Here is a 14,080-nt window from a genome sequence, read left to right on the forward strand (position 1 = left end):
TACACATATGGTCCTATGTTGGCTACAGTCATAGACACCCAGAGAAAAATAACTAAAATATGAGATAGTTGAGTCAGAAGGGGACCTTAAGAGAGCACGTAGTCCAAACCCCTAACACTAGAAATGAGAGTATAAACACCCAGAGAATTTGCTCAAAGTTTCATGGTTATGTGATTTCAGAATCACAAAGGCAGGAGGGCCCTCTACCTTGAAGAGACTTCTTCTATCTGACCCACTGATGCTTACAATTCCATGATTAGACCTTTCATTCCTAGAGCTTAAGGTTTTATCCCCTGTTGAAATGTAGATATTCCTAGTGATACATTAAACTCTTGAGATGACTGATGTTTTCACTGGGCACTTTGCTCACAGAAGGTTTTGATGAAAGAAAGGAGAGAATACAAGAGGGACTAGTGGAGTAGAAAAGCAGGAAATGGGTATGGAAACAGGCCATTTCTTTCTTTTAAGAAAACACTAAGTTACAAAAGAATTAGGTTGCATTATGGTCTATTGCAATCATTTATGTTGCTCCTCCACACTGTTTTGGAGAAGTATATGTACTTGTGTAGTTTGTTTTTGTTTTGTTAAAATGAAATTTATCCCCCAAAAAAGATAGAAAGAGGAGGGTGAAGATGAAGTCAACTTAGACTAGTTTTGTATTGAACATATAAAATCTTATTTGTCAGTTTGTAGAGTCAAGTGATTATTCTCCTTAGGGTTATCATTTGCTTTTTTTCTCCTTTCTCTCTTAGGCATTAACATCTGCAAATCCAGAACAAAGTGGTTTGTCAACGGCTTGAAACTAACAGGGGAGCTGTGATGGCTATGCTTTAGTGGTCTAGAGCAACCATGCAGCCTGGATTTTCCAGGGTAGTCCAGGTTTCAAGAAAAGGAAGTCTACTTTCTATAAGGTTTTGTGGATATCCTTCATCAGACCATGTGTTCCTGATTTTAGGGTTGGAAACTATAGTTAGTATGATTTCTAATTTGAAAACTAGGTATATGGAATGTATCTTGATAACTACAAATTTACTGAGAACTGACTGATTCCCCACCCACTCCCCTTTCCCAGACAAATAGATTGCCTGGGGCTAACCGATCTTGGTCAATTCCAGACCCTTGATGGACTTATGGACCTACCCCACCTTCCCCCAGGCAATTTATCCCCTCCCGACGACGGTTCCCCACCTTACTCACAGGACTTTATGATTATTACATAAAAGAGTCCATCTACATTAAGTAGTTTCTATTTAGAGTTAGTAGCATCTATACTTAACTTAGGAGCAGTTCTATTGTTTCTTTTATTAAAAGTTCATTTGCATTAAGCAATTGTACCAGACTCTGGAAGCAATCTTTAGGTCCCTTTTTGTTCTGTTACCCCATAAAAACCCTGTCCTCTGTTCCCATCTTTGGGTATTCCTAGCTTCCAAGAGATACCATGAGCTATAGTTCCTCTGCTTTTATTAAAGACCTTATTTCTCCTATATTGTTTCCTTAATTTCCAGGTTAACAATCTAAATATATAATATGTGCATAACACATTCTATTCGATCCCTGCTCCTCATTCTTTGATCAGTTAAGAGCTATCTGAACTGGAGGGCACTCATTTGCTTTACAAGTATTTATACAGCACCTCCTACATGCAAGAAACCATATTAGGTGCTATGGGACATGTAAAGCTGGGTAGCTCAAGAGTCTTTGCCCCAGTGGAGTTTACGGTTTAATCAGAGAGATAAGATAAGCAATATAAAAAGCTACAACAAGGAAGTAAATGATGTGTACCCTACAGGTGATCCAGAAACATACTATAGTCATTCAAAAATGAGAAGTCATCAGATTTGAATCCTCTGTGATTGGATAAATTGCTTCATCTTCTGGATCTTAGTTTCCTAGTTTATAAAACAAGGGAGTTGAGCTAAATTACTTATAAGTTCCCTTCCAGCTATAAGATTTTTAGATTCCAAGATTAAGTACTTCCATTGGCATTGAAAAGATGACATTTGGGGTATGAGCCATGAAAGACAAGTACAGTTTTGCTACATGAAGATGGGAAGAATAATCAAGACAGAGGAAATGGCATGAGCCAAGGTGAAGAGGCAGTAATTATATGGCATGTTCAGGAAATACAATCTAGCTCCATTTGACGGGAGACAAGGAGTAATGGGAGAAAAGTTTGTCTTAGTAGGTTGGGGTCAGGTTATAGATAGCCTTGAATGCTAAGCTATGCAGTTCATACTTTATCTTAAGGCAATAGGCAGCTAGTGAAGGTTTGAAAAATTCAGTGATGTGGATATGTTGTAGTAGTATCTCAGTTACTAAAGATCCAGCCTCTACAAGTAGAGAAATAATTTACAATACCATTTGATGAATGGTGGTCTTTCTGAAATCAGAAAGGAAAAAAAGAGATGTCTAGAGGTTTAGCCTGGAGATGAGCAAATGTTCCAATTTTTTAAAAGAAGGCGAATTCTTCAAATTATAGTTTGATGAGAATGCTATCCAACCTTGGGGTGGGGGGAATCTGCAACAGATTACTAAATATTTTGTAGGAATTTAAATAAAGGAAATGTAAATAAAGAAAATAGAGTCACTATAAATCTGCATGGATTACCTAAGGTAGTATGTCAACTAACCTCAGATCTAATTTTCTTTTTTTGACAATTACTAGACTGATAGATTAAGGAAATGTGATAAACCTAAGATAGCTAGATTTCTGCTAGGTATTGGAAAAAAATTCTTGAACCTATTTCTTTTAATGTTTTAAATCATTGACTTAAAGACATGGCATACTTTAACTCTGCAGGTTATACAAAGCAGGTAGGGATAGTTAATACGATGGATAACAGCAAGGTTTGAATGTAACAGAAAGGGCTCTGGTCTTTCACAAAATCAAACAAATATAGAACAGGACAGATATGATTAGACTTCAATAAGATAAATGAAAAGAGTACTAAAAGGAAGCCAGATTCAAAGTAGTTGGAATGGCCAATTTTGACCTCAGTTGGAAGAAAATGAAACCTGTTTTCCTCCTCTTGGCAGGGTTAGGAGAGGACACTAGGCAGACAATGTTATATACACTGTCATAAAAGATCTCAATCAGTTGTTTTGGTTTAACTATTCCTTTGCTGAAAGGGAGGGTTCAGTCCTGTTGGACAAAGTACATCAAGAAATGACAATTTGAAGAAAAAAAATCAAATAGATACATGCCCCCCAAATATTCGCTTTTGTTTTTGAATCAATGTTATTTGTTAAATTACAGAGAGGAAAGAGAATTCCTACTAGCTTATTTTAGTGAACAGAAACAGCTATTGACCTAAATAAAGCCCAACCACAAACTAGTATTGTTTAGCTCAAAATGAGTGGGTCTTTTTTTTTTTTGGGGGGGGGGGGTCAAAGAAGCCTGGTTTTGAAACAGTATAGCACTGGCAACTAAGAAACAGTAACTGAATGTATAGTTCTAGAACTACAAGGATTATTTAAAAGCTAAAATCTAAGTTATATAGCATGAAAGATGAAACAGAAAAACCTGAGCTGCATTAAGGGATAAGAGACAAAATACATTCTCTACATTTCAGAAGCATAATGCAATTTGATGACTGAAGTACAGAACCTGGAATAAAGAAAGGTATCACCATTATTTTAGAATCAGAAATTCTTCCTTCAGAAAGCATTTATTGAACACCTTCCACATGTTAGGTTTAGTGACAGTCACTTCAGATATAAAGCCAAAAATAAAAAGTCAAGGACTTTAGGGGGAGCAGAAGAAGGAAGAGAGGGGAGAAAAGGGGGAACAATGGAAACACCAAAAAGTATCAACAAAACATACAGAGTAAATACAAAATAATTTCATAGGGGAGGGCAATTACACCTGGGGGAGATCCAGCAATACACCACAGCTAGGCTTATATTCCAAAGACATCCAAAAAAAAGAGAAAAGGACCCATTTGTACAAAAAAAATAAATATAGCAATTCTTTTTGTAGTGACTAAGAACTGAAAACCAAAAGGATGCCCATCAGCTGGAGAATGGCTAAACAAGCTGTGGCATTTGATGGTGATGACATATTATTGTGCTATAAGAAATGAGAAGCAGGACCATTTCAGAAAAACCTGGAAAGACTTATATGAACTGATGTATAGTGAAATGAACAGAACCAGAACATTGTACACAGTAACAATACTGTTTGCTGAAGAATTGTAAATGACTTAGCTATTCTCAGCAATACAATGATCTAAGACAATCCCAAAGGACTAATGATGTAACATACTATCCACCTTCAGAGAAAGAACTGATATTGATTGAACACAGACTGAAGCATGCTATTGAGGTGGGGGACAGGACCAGAAATAGCAGAACAGCATTGAGAAGGAGCTGTGCTGGCCTGGCTGGCCTAATTGGCTTTGTTTTCAGTTCAGTAACATGAAAGAACCCTCTCTCCCCTAGTAAGGAAGAGCTGAATTATGTAAACCTCTGGGGGGATCAGGATGTGGTTAGAGCCTCCAGAGCATCTTGATATCTGCTCCAAGATATAGTCCAGCCCAAGGATAGAGCCTCTGAGAAATTGAGATATTCACTAGCCAAAATATTCCACCAAGGTGTCACAAGAGGGGAGCTCCAGGAAGTAGAGAAGACCCTTTGCATGATTCTTTTTGTTTACTCTGTCCTATAAAAAGCTGGAAGTTTCTTTGCTTCGGGGTGGTTGAGACTTAGGATCTCTCCTCCTGGTCAGCTACCCTATTGCAATAAAACCTTATGCTATCTCTGATTGGAATGTGTGTGAGTTTAATTCTTTAACTGAGGATATCCAAGAACCAGCCTACCCATGACATTATTTTTCACTTTCTTTTTTTTTCTTTTGAGTCTTCTAATACAATATGACAAATATGGAAATTAAACTAATATGGAAAACCATTTCACATCTTACTGCCTCAGGGAAAAGTAAAGGGAAAGGGAGAGATAGAATTTGGAACTCAAAACTAAATAAAAATGTTTATTAACAGGGGCAGCTGGTGGCACAGTGGATAAAGCACCGGCCCTGGATTCAGGAGGACCTGAGTTCAAATCTGGACTCAGACACTTGACATACTTATTAGCTGTGTGACCCTGGGCAAGTCACTTAATCTTTATTGCCCCACAAAAACAAAAAAAAATGTTTATTTAAAAAATAACACCTGAGAGAATCAGAAAAGACCTCTGTTAAGAGGTGAGACCTGTGCAATTCTTGGAAAGAAGTTAGAGATTCCATGAGCAGAAACAGAAATGACAGCATCCCAAGGATGACTATACAAAGACATAAGAAGATGATGGAATATCATGTCTGAGGAAGAGACAGTAGGTCAGGTTGGCTAGAATGAAGACTATCTTAGAAAGTGTAATGGACATTAAGTCTGGAAATATTGGTCAAAACTAGATTCTAAAGGGCTTTAAATGACAGAGGAGTTTGTATTTCATCCAAAAGACCACAAGGAACCCTAGAAGCTGGTGGAGTAAGTGAGTGATGTGTGCATGATAGAAGATGATAGAGAATATAGGCAAGCAGATCAATTAGAAAAGTACTACAACTTTCCAGGCAAAAGGTAATGAGTACCTGAATTAGAGGCAATGAAAATAGGAGAGTCAAAATGACTCAAAATTAACTGCACCTTTTTCTTTTTTCCCCATATCAGAAAAAAATGGTAATATTACTGTTTGTATAACGTCACTATAATGTTTGCAGATTTCATTACTTCCTCTCCGTTCCTATATCATTGGTCATTTAATACTGTCCTACTCTAACTCTGTCACTGATATCCTGGGTCCCAGATACCCTCTCCCTTATCTCTCTCACCTACCACTTTAATCTCATCAATTTTTCCTGGCTAATTAAAGGAAAATGAAAACAAACCAAAACAAAACAAAAAAACCACCACATCCCTGGCTCCTGGCTTTCTACTGCCAGATTCAAATCACCTACATTTAGTTTCAAGATCTATGTCCCCCCCCTCCCCTTCAGTAACAAATCTTCAGCTTATCCCTATTTGTTCTTCCTATCTAGAACAACCTCCAAGTTGCCTTGTAGCATCATAGATGTGGTGAGGATCTTAGGGATTATGGGATCTTCATAGATCGAAAGCTGTAAAAACCTCAGAAATCATCCAGTTCAAACTACTCATCCCGTGTAAGAGCACATCTGAAGGAAAAAAAAGAGCAAGGAGTTGAATTCCCATGATTTAAAAACCAGTGATCTTTCCACTGTGCCACATAATAAACTCTATGATTTTTCAGATAAGGAAACAGAGGCCCAGAGTGTTAAAGTGATTTGCCCAGGATCACACAGCTAATGTCAGAGCCCAGAACTAGAACCCAAACCTTCTGATTTCTCTGCTTCTTTCCACTACATCATTCTGTCTCCCTCAATTCATTCAAAACTCTTACTTGGCTGCATATTTTCCAACTTACTAAAAAGCTCACTCTGATATTACCATCCTGATTCTGCTCAATCATTCCTTTATCTCCCAACTTTCCTTGTTAGAGTGAATCACAGCCCTAATACGTGTTAATTCCCCACACATACACTTCTAGAGAAAAGTGAATAAATGCTTACATAATTTGGGAGTGGCATCCTCATGTTGGGTAGCCTGCCAGGCTTGTAAATTGTGGCATAAATTATTAGCTAAGTTTGTTGACAGTGATAAAAAGGATCTATAGTTTCCTCCACAATCTTCACCTTAAAATTGCAGACATAAATTGAAAACAGGAATGGGGGGGGGGCGGGGGAAGCAAGTGGACAGCAAAGAGATGAATTTCAGAATTTTTCTTTCATTTACCACAGATACAAAATACATAAAAGAATATGACCATGGTGGCTATAAATTTCACAGAATGAAAGTATCATACCATCAAATACTCTCAATGATATTTGGGAAACTAGCTTTTAAGTAAATTAATTCCTTCTCCCCTAAAGCTTACCCTAACTACTACAGCGCCAAGACCAAATCTTCTATATATGGCATATATGCCCCTATCTCATTTCTTAACAATTAAATATAGAAGAAGTCAGATTTTGCTAATTGTTTCAGGTGTGTGCTTGCCATGTCTTCCCAACTACTCTGTAAGCTTCTTAAATGCTGGGGCTGTCACCCTGGCTCATTGCCCACTGGACCTAGCACAGGGCTAGGCAAAGAGACACTTAAATTCTTACTGGCTAATTTAAAAGCAAAGTTAATACATCTGATTTCCAGCGTTGATAAAGACTAATATTGCCTCCTATGGCTTTAGGACAACTCTTTGACACAACTAAATTAATCCCATAGTCCAGATGGAGACAGAAAAATACAGGATTTGAAAAATCCAATAGGCTAATTTTCCAAATTGCAAATAAAGATGCAGAGAAATGCCAGAATCCAAGGAATTAAATTCACTGGCTTCTTTTCTTGACTGCCAAATAAAAAACCTATATAACTCATGAGGGACTGAGATATAACTACATCAAGTGCTTCAATAGTCCCTTCTTTGACTGTAGAGATACAAAGTCTTTACACAGGATGAAAAATTTAAAATGGCCAATACTAGTTACATGCCAGTTAAATTTTCTAATTAAAATCTGTTTTTAATACAACATAGTAAAGGGGGAATAAAGAGCAGTCACAAAAAATAAAACAGGATACCAAATGACCCTTAGTAATAGTGTGGCTCTTATCCCAGGACTAAATAATTACAAGGTTATCATGAGGTAGAGGGAAAAAGCAAAATGTTAACACAACATAGAAAACTCTAGTGATTAATAATACAGGCTATCACCAGAATATAAAACATGATTGTAATCCAAGTCCCAATGGAAGGCTTAACTATACATCCATTTGGGTGGTTGGATGTATTTTAACCTTCAATCTTAATAAAGTATGATGCAATATTTGAAAAGTACATATGTAAAAATACTGAAGCTATGTTGTAACTTGACACAGATGACATGAAACGAGGGGGGAAAAACTATCAAGTGTGGTGGTTTCACTTTCCACATCAAAGTTCTCCAAGCTAGACACAGTATTAATGACACCCCAGTTGGGTATTTCCAGACAGTGGATGACTGGCATAAAAATTAAAAAAAAAAATTAAAGTCAAGGAAGAGAGATGAACTGACTTGTCTTTAAGTACCAGGAAATGCCTGGCACACAAATGATAGAACTACTGTAAAACTATCAAACTATAAAAAGAAGTTTGTATTTCCCTTACACATGTCAACCTGTAGAAATGCAAAGTCACCTTACTAACTGCCCTAAACACAAGAGTTCATATAGCAGCAGCAGTTTCCCAAACTGTCCCTTTCCTTTATTTGCTTGATCAACATTTTTCTCTCCTAAAGACCAAACTATAGTTATTGACCGCATAATCTCTTATGCTAGTTTGAGGTCGCCCATTCAGTGAAAATGCTGGGTTTTGTTCTAGTCTGTCAACATTCCTCAGGTGTGTAAGCACACAACATATCACAAAATAATGTTCCTGTGCTCTGAGGGAACTTAAAAGTCTTTCTTGTCTTTCTCTTTCCATTTTGATTTGAAGGAAATCAGAGTAAATCAGTATTTGGACAGTGTCTTTGTGTAAAGTATGGGTTGCTCCTCCCTTCTCTGAAACGGCTTCCTATTGATTGATATTTAAGGAGTTTAGCAACACTGACCTTTTATACAGAGGTTGTCTTTTTTTTAAACCATATTTACTACTTGTAAATCTTTGTGATTCTTGAAAAAGTGCTGTATAGACATGCCCTCTTTGATATCAGTGTAGTGGAAAGGAAGTAGGTTACAGAGCACATCTTCAAGTGTGTAACACTTCATTCACTGAAATTTTTATCCCAGCCTGAAGAACTTTATGCAAATCTATCTTTACTCATTGGTATTACTATGAGTGGGAGGAGAGGGGATGCAGAGGAAGGACTCCAGCCTACACAATTTAGACCCCCAAATAGCCTTTGGTCCTCTTTCATCCTAATTTGCTTAAGAAAGCAAAACCACCCACTTCTCACTATTTTAAGTGGCATCCACCGAGGTTTAAGCAGAACTTTAAAGTAGATACCAAACTTCCCTCAAATACACAATGTCCTGAGAAAGTTCTGCCTCTTCACTGAAAAACTAAGAAGGGGGAAAAAAGTTTATTAACTGAGCTCTGAAGAATTTGTATTCTCTCTGCTGTTGCTCATTCGAAAACTGTAAAACTTTTCTTACCCCAGTTCGCTCCCAACCCCCAGGAGAGCAAAACCTGAGAGAGAAAAGGGGATCAGATGCAGTCCAACAAACACCCTTGGGATCCCGGCAAAGACACACGCAAACACACTCACACACGCAAACACACACACACACGCAAACACACACACACGCATGCACACACACACACGCATGCACACACACACGCGCACACACACACACACACACACACACACACACACACACCTCTTAAGCTGATCCTCTCGAGACAGAGTAGGGAGCAGGAGACGCTTGTTCCTAATGCCAGGGAAGTGGCTTTGCTTAGCAACTCTAATCAGCTACAGCCCGGGTACTTACGAGGAGGAGAGACGGGCTGTCAGTGGGGGAGGCCAGTGCGGGAGATCACCCCGGGACAGGCTGATCAAGTGTAATCTGATGCTTCCAGCCAAGCCTCTCCCACCGAGGAGTCCCCCACCCCCACCCTAAGCTAATTTCCTCCTCCTTCTCCGCCTTCCCTTCCTCCTCCTCTGCTCCCTCCCCCACCCTCTCCTTTCCCTCCCCTGGAAGGACTGACACCACTCCCTCGCCCACTGCCTCCGCGCTGCAGAGCCCTCCCAGTTGGGGAAACGCGGAAGTCGCTGGGGGATGGGGGTGGAGGGATCGGAGAGCCTGAGCTAGCGAACTCTCAGCCCAATGAACACGGCCAGACCCGGACACGGGACCTGCCCAGTGGGGCCGCGCCTGAGCTGATCCAATGGAGCCCTCCTTCCCACCCGTCGCATCCTTGCCTCTCGCAGAGCAGCTATGGTCCTCTCCAGCCCCTGGCCAGAGGCGGAGATGCGCGCCTTCCCCTGTTACCCTACCAGCCCAGTCTAGCAAGCCGAGGTCTGGCAATCCCGCTTGAATGCCAGGAAGCAATCTGGGCTAGGCCCGGAGTGCGGCCCCCAGGTTGCAGGGAGGTGGGAGGAGACTGTTAATAAGGTACCTCCTTGTCCCCCTCCCAAATCGGGCTTCCCCAGGGCAAAGGAAAAGACGCTCTAGACTGCTGGAGCCAGCCCCATCGACGCCAGCGAGGGAGACATCCATGAAATTAGTAGAGGCGGAAGGAGGCCCGGGTTCACTTACCTGATTTCTCGCTGGCCACCCCTGGGCTCCAGCCTTCCGGCTTAGCAGCCTCCAGTGAGCATGCTTCCCGGGCAGCACGAAGCACGTCTACGAGGCAGGAGGAGACCCCGCTGCTCAAGAGCCCAAAGCCATCTCCTCAGCGCCCCTCACCCCCCTCCTCCCCTCATCCCCCAACCACGGCGCCCTTGGAGGCGTGCCCCCAGCCTCCTGGAACCCGCCTAAGTGTCAGCAGCAGGCACGCAGAAAATACCAGGCCAGGAAGTGAAATTTTGGACTAGGGTGTCCTGGGGCCCACCTTAGGGCAGGAGAGGGCGAATGAAAGAGCCTTGTCATCAAAGCAGCAAGCTTCCTTTCTTGCACCCCTAAAACCTACCTTGCCCACTGAGCATGCCCAGCTCCACTTGTTGGAGCTTCAACAGGGTAGGGAAGCAGATGGAAAGTCAGCCACAGGTAGGGTTCAGCTCGGATTCTTTGGCTGCTTTATTTATAGACCACCTTTCTTCCCCAAACCTCAAGGTGCTACCCACATGATTCTAGTAGTAAACAATAAGGGTCACATTGAGGGAGGGAATAAAAGCCTGACAGAAAAGGATGTGTATCAGAAGAGGAGCAAGCAAGTCAAAGGCATAAAGACTGGTTCAAATGCTCATCTGAACAAAACCTGCACGGGAAAGGTGGGGCTAAGATCTTTTAATTGATATTAGATAAGAAGCAGACCTTGGGAGACTTGGGTTCAAATCTTATCTACCTTCGCCTAAGGTAACTAGCATTTATCAACCTCTTTGTAGTTCCTGGCAACGCTTTTAAGTCTTACAGCCAAGTCACATATCTGCCTAGGAATTATTCCCACACTGGAATTTCCTATTTTACTGGTCAGGATCCTTCCTTTTAACTATCCATCCCTCAATAGTATGCGTTTTTTAATGCATTATCATAACAAAAGTTTGGACATCCCATTGGAATAACCCAGATTTGAATGGTAGCTTTAGAAATAATTGTTTCCCAGGTTCCCAAAGTAATGGAAATTGGAGGGAAAATTTTCAAGAAATAATCCCCTATCCCTGTCTGAGCTGGTGCTTTTGTCCCCATCATCTCTGCCATTTTACTGCCTCACGAATCTGATCCACTTAGGTCCTAACATCATCAGATCTACTTAGATCCTAACAAATTATCACAGATTAGTACTCATCTCCTTGCATCCCAATCAAAGAGAATGGGGCATGGGATACTGATGCAGAAGGGAAATGAACTAGAAAGAGGACATTACACCAAAGGAAGAGTCCTTGAACATATAGTACAGAGTTGAACATGGAAAAATAACCCGGTAGTAGAGGAAATGGAGAGACTTGTTAAGAGGTTGGGGAGGGGGAAAGGGCAATGTAAAGAGTCACTTGAAAGAAAAAACAAACTTAGTCAACTCCATAATTTTGCCAAATGCCTCACTAACTGTATTGTTTTATAGCGCTTTGGCCATAGTCTCCACAGAATGTTTGAATCCGTTTACAACTTTACCAAGAATGTATTAATGTCTCATTTTCCCCATATCCCCCACAACACTTGTAATTTTCCTCTGCTGTCCTAGTGTCCAAACCAATAGGTATGAGGTAGTACCCAGAATTGTTTTGTCCTGAATCTCTCCAATCAATAGCCTCACTAGCTGTATTACTTTTTCCTTCCCCTATCCCTTAACTATACAATCATTTATTAAGCACCCAATATGTGCCAGGCACTGTGCTACACATTGGTATAAAAATAAAGACACAGGGGCAGCTAGGTAGTGCAGTGGATAAAGCACCAGCCCTGGATTCAGGAGGACCTGAGTTCAAATCTGACCTCAGACACTTGACACTTATTCGCTGTGTGACCCTGGGCAAGTCACTTAACCCTCATTGCCCCACAAAAAAACCCAAAAAAATAAAAATAAAAACATAAAATGAAACAGTCCTTACCTTCAAGAAATTTACATTCCAGTGGGGAGTATATACAAAAGAAATACAAGGTGATTTGTGGGGAGACACACTAGCAGCTCAAGGAAATCAAGAAAAGTCTCCTGTTGATGGTGACACATAAATTGAGCTTTGAGGGGAATCACAAATTTTAAAAGGTGGAGGTGGAGGAGGCAGTTCATTCTTGGAATGGGAGACACAGTCAAGCAAAATCAACTGGTCAGTAATCACAATAAATTACCTTATTTAACAACAATGGAGTGGAAATAGTTGTACTAAAATGTTAATTCCATTTATAAGATTGTTTTTTGAATGTACATTTTTAGATCATATCTGATCAAGTCACGAGTGGCTGTGTAAAAAAAGTCATTTTCAAAACAGACTAATCTAGAAATTTTTGAATGGCACAGCACCTTGAACTTTGCTAAAATGTGTAAAATCAAAAGGCCTATTTAGTCCATCAATAGTAGTTTACTTGTAGTCTAAAATAATACATGACATTTTAAAACCTTTTAATCTATATAGTTAAAGGAAAAAGAAAAAGAGGGCCTTAAAGCAGCATATAGTTTTATATTATGAGCTGAATTTTTATATGACTAACCAGAGAAAACTCCTCTGAATTGTTGTTCTTGGAATTTGGGCTATATGCCAGGATCAGAATGTCTTGATCTCTCTAACTTGGGTGATCTGAAGGTGTAAATTGTGTTAAGAAATAGTTATCCCTTTGTCATATCCCCATAGGTAATTTCTTTTCATTAGCAGGAGAATGCTGAGAAAAAGATTATCATCAATTCAGAACCTGCTTTCCAGAGTTAAGTATACTACATTAGCACCATAAGCTTTCAGAAATCTCTTCATACATGTAAAATCTTCAGGTGCTGGTTTTTTATTAATATATTGCTATTAAGGAAAAACTGATTGAGAAGCAATGATGGGGCAGGGGAACCTTGGTAAACAGTCAAAAGCATAAGGGAAATCTCCCAAAAGAGAGCAATTGGGGCAGCTAGGTGGTGTAGTGGTGGATAGAGCACCGGCCCTGGAGTCAGGAGGACCTGAGTTCAAGTCCAGCTTCAGACACTTAACACTAGCTATGTGACCCTAGGCAAGTCACTTAACCCCAATTGCCTCACATAAAAGAAAAAAGAGAGAGAGAGCAATCAATTTATTGGCAAAGAAAAAAATAAGTAATTTTAACATTTTCTTGTCATCAAAAGTATAATTTAGCTTTTGGAATAAAAATTTGTTTATTCCCAGACATAGAATATCAAATGATTTTTAAGACATCTAAGTTGTTTTGTTTGTCTGGTTTCCCTCTCACACACAGGAAAACTTAAGGGTAGAGATAGACTCAGTTCCACATGACAAAAACTTGTAAAACCTCAATGGTCCAGTCCCATTTGCTTCCCTCCTGGTCTATTCAGAGCCTATGTTTATTTGCTTTTAAGGGACCTATACATTGCATGATCTTTTCAGATGACTGGGAACCATATTGACTTCATAGGGCACTGATCAGGAGAAATCCCTATCACTTTGATGAAGTTACAAGGACATGAACCTTTGTTTGAGACTGCTTTTATCTCCCAATAAAGGATGTGGTTTTACCCACTGACAGCCTTACTGAGAGACGTGGGAGCATCTACTGGGACATGCCTAGTGTTAGGACTTGGATTCTCTCAAAGGAATTCATTTGCCCTAAAAGGCAAATGCTGTCTGTAGGCCCTGATTAGCCTCTGCCTCCTCTGACACAGCTTCCTGGTGACCAAAGGCCTAAAATGTCCCACCCATGTGGATGCCTGAAAATTGATCAAGTCACATTACACCACTGCTGACCACATG

General features: G+C 40.1%; 1 protein-coding gene across 3 annotated transcripts in view; it reads right to left on the bottom strand.

The window, feature by feature from the left end:
* GPD2 (glycerol-3-phosphate dehydrogenase 2) overlaps positions 1-10,665 on the bottom strand; it is a 214,008-nt gene extending 203,343 nt beyond the window's left edge. For all 3 annotated transcript variants that reach the window (XM_043991224.1, XM_043991226.1, XM_043991225.1), the window contains exon 1: positions 10,299-10,665. The gene's annotated coding sequence lies outside the window, so the exon portion shown is untranslated. The remainder of the gene's footprint in view (positions 1-10,298) is intronic.
* Between the last annotated feature and the right edge of the window lie 3,415 nt (positions 10,666-14,080).

Source organism: Dromiciops gliroides, chromosome 3 (assembly GCF_019393635.1).
Source record: "Dromiciops gliroides isolate mDroGli1 chromosome 3, mDroGli1.pri, whole genome shotgun sequence".
NCBI lineage: Eukaryota > Metazoa > Chordata > Mammalia > Microbiotheria > Microbiotheriidae > Dromiciops > Dromiciops gliroides.